The sequence below is a fragment of the Raphanus sativus genome, unplaced genomic scaffold (assembly GCF_000801105.2).
Source record: "Raphanus sativus cultivar WK10039 unplaced genomic scaffold, ASM80110v3 Scaffold2005, whole genome shotgun sequence".
NCBI lineage: Eukaryota > Viridiplantae > Streptophyta > Magnoliopsida > Brassicales > Brassicaceae > Raphanus > Raphanus sativus.
Genome location: NW_026617314.1, coordinates 1 through 9,028, shown reverse-complemented (window position 1 = coordinate 9,028; position 9,028 = coordinate 1). Strand labels below are relative to the sequence as shown.

Below are 9,028 nucleotides of genomic sequence, written 5' to 3'. Positions count from 1 at the left end.
AGTAATTAAATAGATAAAATTATATGTTTTCATTAAGTTTTCGTGATATATAATGAAAATAACGTTATTATGATACATAATAATTTGTCATGTAATTAAAAATATGTTTTTAAAATTTTGAACCAATGTAAATGGAAAGACACACTCTAGTTATGTCATCTTATTCCATTTTTTTTATATTACACGTAATTTCAGCTTGTTTCAAATTTAAGTTCGTTCTTATTATTGTATATGGTTTCAAATCATGAAACTTTTTTCAAACCATATACCTAGTTGGTTGTTATTATAGTATATGGTTTTTTGGTTATGACTCAAGCACGTAGAAATATATCATATATAATTAATAATTTGAGATGATGAATGAATATATAATGATCGGAATGAAAGTAGGAACAGTTTTTTTTTAAACATAACTGTCGTCTTATATAAGAATTATTAAAGAAGTGACTTCCTATAATTGTGGGGAAAAACAGAGTAAATAAATGAAAAGTAATACCAATTATGTAAAAGGTTTTATATTGGTTGGTAAAATATTCTAAATCGTTAGATATATAGGTAGTTTAGTTGGTCAATTTTTCATTTCTCATTTTACCCTTAATGAGCTTTTAAAATTAGGCAAATCCATAATGACATAAAAAGTAATATTCCAAGAAAAGGTAAGGGTAAATCCAAAAAAAAAATCCTGATTTAATAGTATTGATTGTTTTTGGGATTAGATGAGAAGTTAAGATAATCTTCTCTTGATAATGACCTTTGAATTATATTTGTTCTAATGAAAATAACTGGATTGGAGTCTTCGTATCATGTAATCATAGAAACTTTCACGTAGCAATAGAGCATAGAACATGAAACTCTACCAACTCTCTGGTCAAAAAAAAAAAAGAAAAATCAAAGAACTAGCGAACCAGAGTATTAACAGAGAAAACATAATTGGGATTTTGGAGTCATATTTTTACACACAAGAATATCTGTAATGAAAAAGATACGTGTAATGATAAAATCTAAGCTAGTTCTTTTCACTTTGGATTCCCCTCTCTGTCTCTCTTCTTAGAAAGCTTCTGGAGGACTCGTTTGGTCTCACAGTTTTTGAAGTTGTTAAGATGATAACACTGCGGTGCAACATCCATTAGCCATTCACCTCGAATATATGTGACAGTCCGGATGAAATTCCGACTAGTCAAAACATATTCATTATAGACTACCCACTCCGGTTTGTAATCCAGGCAACACGATGGATGCAAGTGAACCATTTGGTCATCTTTGGCGGTCAAGTAGCGGCAGCCAGTGCGGTCTAAATGAGCCACTTGCATGAAATAGCCAGCAAGCAATGCCTTTCTTATGTTATTATAGTAGTCGCGGCTGGTATAATCAGAGCTGCAGATCTTGAGATTAAACCTGGACATTATCCTCACCAACTGCTCTCTAACATTCTCTGCAGACTTCATTGCTCTATGGCTGATGAAGTTCTCGTAGCACCAGTTCGAGTCTCCATTGTTTTGTTTATAAGCATTGTACACATTCAGCAACGTCAGGTGATCTCCATCAACGTGTCCAAACCTAGCCCTGGCTTCATCTGCTTCTTTCCGAGCCTCTCCTCTAGGCCTTATAAAGCAGTTCGGTACTGATAGCATCGCTGAAATCGAGAGGATCTCGTTGGAGCAGTTGAATTTAGGACTGACTATGAGCATCTTTGCCATCTGCGGATCCAAAGGAAACTCACTCATCATCTCACCTGTCCTTGTCAAGTTACCGAACTTACCTTCATCAGCATCTAATGCTCCAAGATCAACCAAATCGCTCAAGGCCCCACCCAGCGTCACAGGAGCAGGAGCATCCATAAATTCGAAGCTAACCAAGTTATCTACACCAAGTTTATTCAATGTCAGAACAGTGTTTGCAAGGTTCGATCTCAATATCTCAAGATGCGTCTGCGCAATCAGATCGTGGTTGTAACTCTTATCTGTGTATAGCCTGAAACACTTTCCAGGCCGTGTTCTACCTGCACGAGCTGCTCGTTGGCGAGCACTTGCTTGTGATATAGGAGACACCAACAACGACTCCACACGGGTTTTAGGGTTGTATAGTTTCTGCTTAGCGAAACCAGGATCAACCACGTAGACAACCCCATCGATGGTTAAAGAAGTCTCTGCAATGTTGGTGGATACAACAATCTTTCTCCTATTCCCCGTAGCGGGATCAAATATCTTCTGTTGCATAGCAGGTGGAAGAGAAGAATACAACGGCACGACGTTGACTTGATCCCCAAGCTCACCGACGATTTTTCGGCATGCATCTTCAATCTCTTCTTCACCGGTTAAGAAAACAAGAACGTCCCCAGGCGGCTCAAACATGTGAATCTGAACAACGGTCCTAATAGCAGCGTCGAGATAGTCTCTCTCAGGTTCTCGCGTGTACAAGATCTCTACGGGATGGAGCCTGCCGGGGACTTTCATGAGAGGTGCACCGCTAAAATACTCGAGACACTTTTCAGCTTCCAAAGTAGCACTCATCACAACCAGCTTAAGGTCCGGTCTGTTTCTCAAGACTCGTTTCAGAATGCCAAAGAGTAGATCCGTAGCTAACGTTCTTTCGTGGGCCTCGTCGAGAACTAACACTTTGTATCTCTGTAGAAGCGGATCCCTCATTGCTTCTCTCAGAAGCATACCATCGGTTAAGTACTTAAGCACTGTTTTGGAGCTAGTGCAGTCCTCGAAACGGACCGTGTAACCTACTTCTTCACCGATAGATACATCCATCTCTTCAGCAACACGACTTGCCACAGACATGGCTGCAACTCTACGAGGCTGTGTGCACCCGACCAGCCACTTGCTAGGGTTTTTTTTCCTGCGTCGTCCACGTGCACGGCTTCCAAAACGAACTGTGGGATCTGTGTTGTTTTACCACTACCGGTTTCACCGACAAGTATCACTGTCTGGTTGCTCATCAAACATTGGAGAAACTCTTGTTTCTGCGCATACACAGGTAGGCTCCTCCGTTTCTCTAGAATCTCGTAATAGCTCCGAGTATAAGCCTTTCCATTCCATTTATTCATCTCCATGTTTACTTCTTGTCTACAAGAAAGAGAGGTTAAGGATTTGAGGTTTGAGAAAAACAAGCACGTCTGTTTTATATATACGTGCTTTTGTTAATCCTTTTCCTATTATAACTTTTAAAAGATTAAGAAAATTTCCTTTTCATAGACCCTAAAACACACATCACTAATCTATATATCCAAAAATTTTCCTTTTCACTCTCTTATCTTGTCTAGATTATAGTTTCTATGGTATATGTAATAAAATAAATTATTTTTACTACTCAAATTTTGAATAGAATCTTTGCTTCTGTATACATATGGCAGAAGACGGTAGTTTTTTCTTTTTCTGATGGTATGATGAATTGATGATGCAACATAGACTAAAAACTGCATAAAGAAACATAACTAGATTTTGACCCGCACGCCCGTGCGGGTGTATATTTTTAAAAAATATATTGTTTTTCATGTCAATATTAGAGTTGGGAAAAAAATCCGAATCTAAAAAATCGACCGATCCCGATCCAAAATGAAGTACAAAACCGAATCGAAATTGATTAAATATCAAAATTTTATTATTTAGATAACTGAAACTGAATCCGATCCGAAGTATTTCAGATACCTGAATGTATTTGAAATAGATTTATATAATTATATATATTATTTTTTAGACTTAATGTATATAAAAACATCGAGAATATATATATATAGATATGGTACTTATAAGTTGGTTTAAATAATTGAAAATATATATAAATAGTCAAATGTAAATATCTAAAATAGTTAAAGTATACTCAAATCACCAAAAATTAACATAATTATTGATTTTCTATCCAAATATTTAAATCAAACCAATTTATATGTTAAGTTCATGTATTCTGATATATGATATTCAAAATTTATATGTAATATATTATTTTGTTTATATATTTTGAGAAATTCAAAGTATATAATGAATTTAAATGGGTTATCCGAACCTGAACAAACCCGCGAAAATCCGAATCGAATCCGAACAAAAATTTATAAATACCCGAATGGGGACTGAAATCTTTGACCCCGAAAACCTGAAACCCAAACAGACCTAAACCAAACCGAATGAGTACCCGAACGCCCATCCCTAATTCATAATCTATTTTTTCCTTTCAAAACATATCAAACATATAATTATAGTATTTTATACGTACTATCATATATTTTTTTTTTATACAAATCAACTTTAAATTATTATTTTAATTTGAAATATGTATATAAAGTTTAAATTTTGTTTTATGATTATTTTAAGCAAATGACATTTTTAGATAATTAGATTAGCTCATTTTTCTTATATTTTAAAGTTAACACAAATAGATAGTTTCTCATAATATAATAGATTTCTAATTTTTCTTAATAATATAAATTCATTATTTTCTTAATATACTACTATCTATATTTCCAAACAAACCTATTTTTTAAACTGATATTTATGTTTCCAAACAAACAGATTTTTTAAAACTAATATTCATGTTTCTAAATAAACCTATTATTCAAACAATCATTTTTAAAAAGTTATTATCTATGTTTCCAAAAAAATCTAATTTGTGCTTCAGTTTTAATAATACAGATGAGAAGATCACGATTAATATCTCAAAAGATGTCAAAACTGGATATATGTTGATTTAATTTAGTCATTTAACCTTATTTAATGTGGTGCTTGTTATTATGTGAATAGTGGAATTATTTCAACTATCTTAACGTGGTGGTTTTTAAGATTTGACCGCAAGAATTGTATAAATGGTTTAGCAAACGATTCCGTTATGAGCTATTGCCATGATCAAGGGATTAAATATAGTCAAAAATATATAAATATAAATTTGATAAAAATTGGAACACTTTGATCTATAATTGTTTTGATAACCAAACATACACGATTGGTTAAATATGGTTCAGATCAACCAAATAACATGGAAAACTTTTGTCTCTATGAATTTAAACAAACACAAGTGATTTTGAGCCTATTTGCAAAGATTTTGAGCCCAATCGTGTAATGTCATATATTTAAATAGAAAATTTTAATCAGAAGGAGTGGCAATCAACTGTAATTATTAGGGAAAAATAAGGATTAAGTACTAATTGTACTTCAGTTTTAATAGTTTAGATGTGTCGGTTTATTCTTAGAGATCTCATTATCTTAAGTTCTATATATATATTGCTTATGTCGATATTGTAATAAGACAAAAGAGAGAATTGCAGCCACTTTAGCAGAAATTCTTGGTTTTTGTCTTCTATTTAATGGAAAACAACTTGTGAAAGAATGTACCAAACTAAAACATCCTGTTGATCTAGGAGGGCAAATTTTTTGATCAGCCACACACATTGATACAGATGACCCACCCACCCAATATGCCATCTTGATGAGACGACGTTTTGGGAACAATGGCGGATCCATTTTTTTAACAGGTGTTAATGCATAGCTAAAATTATAAATATTTATTTTTATTTATAAAATATAACAATTTTCTACAAAGTCATTCTGCCATTTTTCATATCATGAAACCTTTTCACTGCAATCTGGTTTGTAATTTTTTTCAAATACATTTTTTCGATAAAATAAACAAAACAAACATTGAAAATTAATCTCAATCCGATTTCGTTGATCTGTCTTCACAATCTTCATTGCTAAAAAAAAAACTCTTAATAATTACAGTAACAACATGTTAAATCAAAATTAATTTCAAACGCCTATTAAACAAAAGAAATGACATGTGTTTTCGAGTTTCCACCAAAATACGAGCAAATCCTTCAAAAGCCTCTAAATGATTAAATATGTCGTCACTTCGAACATTATCAATATATAGCTAGTTCTTGTTCAAGAGATATGCATTTTCCATGACTAAAGTTGGATGAGGAAAAATGTCCATAACCTCATCAATTTTGAAGTCAAACTGAGAGAACGAAAGAAGACAAAGAAGCAGTACAAATAAATAGTTCAGTATTAACCTCATTAAAACGATTGCTGAATTTTTAAAGCTACAAATCCAAAGTTGCATAATCAATTAACCTTATAATGATGTCCGTTAATCACTCCTGATTTTTTCCTTGGTTTCTTTGAGCCAGAAAAATCTTCCTCTATGTCCAAATCAATCCCATATTTCTTACAGAAAGAAGAAAATTTCATCATAAAAGAATTCCATCCATCTTCTCTAAACTTCTGCAAATGTGTCTTAGTTGATTTCACCAACGACATATTATTCAAAATATCCTGATATCTTTTTTTGGAGGGCTTTGGACAAATTATTTGTTAATCAGCAAGTTGATGCATTCTCCAATAAACCGCGATTAACGCCGGAGTTTATTCTAGTCTTGAGGAGCTGGTGGTTTATAACCCGAGAGCTATATTACCTTGCTTCGTGGTTATTTACAATGTTTTAGAATCTTGAATTTGTAATAGTAATCTCAGAAATAATGTTTTTTTGTACTTCTAAATTTTAATTTTGTAGGAAGACTAGGTTCATACGGGCTTTGTTATAACCTGCATCATAAAATCCCACCATAATATTGTATGTTATGCAGTGGCGGAGCCAGAACTTTTTTTACTGGGATCGGAAAATAAAATATAAAACATGTATAAAATATAAAAGTTTGCAAATGTATTTTGTATACTAGAATTATATATTCTCTATAAGTCCACATTCAAAATTACAAAAATAAAATAGTTTTGTAAGAAATTTTTGTTTTATCTCATATTTAAAATATTAAAATCCTATTAAATATTTTATTTTTATCAAAAGCAAGCGAACATAATCACATCATCTAGTAAATAAGAAATCTCAAAACGAATATATTATTTATTTGATAAGTTAAAACAATTAATTTTAAACTTTTAAAAAAACTGAAGTTAAAAGTATCCAAATTCTATGGTTAAAAAATCTTAAAATTTAGAAACTTAATTATAAAATTTTCAAAGTTCATAAAGTATAAAATATAGAAGATTTAAAAGAATACGAAATTCATTCAAAATTGAAGAGATAAAAACATATCTTTAAAGTTGTATCCTTAATTTTATGTTTTCTAAAATAAAAATAAACTGAGTAATTTTTAATTAAATAACAAAAGTTAGTGATTATTGCTATATTTTGGGTTTAAACTTATTATGTACCCAAGTTTAGTTAATGAGAATTGGTTTCCATGAACACATTTAATCATTTAGTTAGATAATTAAATTTTATCATTTTGTTTAAGTGTGTTTGAACTTTTATGGGGTCAGGGATAATATTTTTATGGGGTCAATACATTAATTATCTAGAAGAATACATAAATTTTTCAGAATGAGGTGGGGTCAGCTGACCCCCCCTACTTCCTTCTTACCTCTGCCCCTGATGTTAAGTGTAGTTAGGAGTCTAAGCTAATTACTATCGTTAAATTCATGATTAGGTTAAGAAGAATTCATTAGTAAAATGTGCAAAAATGCATATGATATGATTGATCAAGAAGTTAACATATATTCGTGGTTTTATTTGTTGCTTGTTTCTCACTTTAGGCTTTTATTTAACTCGTAAAAAATTTAAATTCTTTGTTTAACGATAGTAACTTTCAGAGGTGAAAAAAAGAAAAAACTTTCAGAGGTGTGCCGACACTGGGTGGGGCATCAAAGAGTGTGGAAATGGAAGAGAGTGATATAGTTGCTACCACATGCGTAATCAGTAAATTGTTTTATGCTCCCGAGTCTTTTGCGTATTTTATTTTCTAGGGAAAGCTGATTTGTTTAGATAACCAGGCAAAGCTGTTTTGATTAAAAATATACTTAATTAGGTATATTATCATTTTAGTTAAGTAGCTGCATAATTCAAATAATAATACCAAGTGTCATTAACTTAGCTGAACATTGTATCTGAGATTTCCAGTTTAAATGATCATTGGTGAACAAAACTAATATTACATGATATGATTTTTTTTTTCTTTTTTTGGTAAAATTACATGATATGATTTTGGGCCTAGGATATTATGACTTCGATCCGAAGCTTCTGGTAATTCAAAAAGAAAAAATTCAGATAAGTTCAGAATTGACCCATAAATTATTAAGGTTTTGTAAGCTGTGAGGTAGCCATTGGAACTTTCCTCATTTTCAGATCCTGCTGGCTGCTACGGCTATACATTGTTTATTTGGTAATAACTCCATTGCTCCTTGAAGTTGCAAATGATATCAGAGATATAGGCAGCCCAAACCACTATATATTTTGGGCTTGAAAACTTAACTCCACCTAATTTACCTTTGAGTCCAGGTCTGTAATAAGAATTTTCTCTAGTTGAATTTGTGCATTTTAAAGTAATTGATTTTGTTTTTGTTTCAATGTTCTACATACTGGTTTACAAGCAACAAGTCTCAACTTGATATATATATAATATTCCTTTAAAATCTGCAATGTTTTGTATTTTTTTCCCAGCAGGATGACTGGGTTTTTGTTTACTTTTATTGAATACTAGGATAAGGACCCCCGCAAACTGCGGGGAAAGACATTAAAATTTAAATATAATTTAAAAGAAAATTTATATAAAATATTTAAAATAAAAATGATGACATATATAAAAAATATTTTATAGTGAATTTTTGTAATTAATTGTTGTTTGTAATGAAAATGATTGCCAAATAAGATAAAATTAACTGTTATATTGCGATGTTTGAAAAGAAGCACTCATTTATTATAAATTTGGTCACCAAAATTATAATACTATTTTTTTCTAGAATATGGTGCCTTTAATAAGATGTTTCAAGTATAAAATTTTAGTGGATTTTTAATTTCGTAATGAACTAATATCATAGAGAAAAATTACACAATTAATCTGAATTTTGGTGTATCCAAAAATAATTGTAAAATTAAGACTAAATGTATATATACAATTTTGAAATGATTAAGAATTTTACGATCAACTATAAATACTAAGTTTTCAATATTAGTCTAAAATAATGACATATTAAATGTTTAGAAAATTAAAATATTATATTAGTTAAATATATATAAC

At 31.2% G+C, this 9,028-nt stretch overlaps 1 pseudogene; it reads right to left on the bottom strand.

Annotated features, from left to right (window-relative positions):
- Positions 1–994: 994 nt before the first annotated feature.
- Positions 995–3,052, bottom strand: LOC108815439 (probable pre-mRNA-splicing factor ATP-dependent RNA helicase DEAH3; annotated as a pseudogene).
- Positions 3,053–9,028: the final 5,976 nt, after the last annotated feature.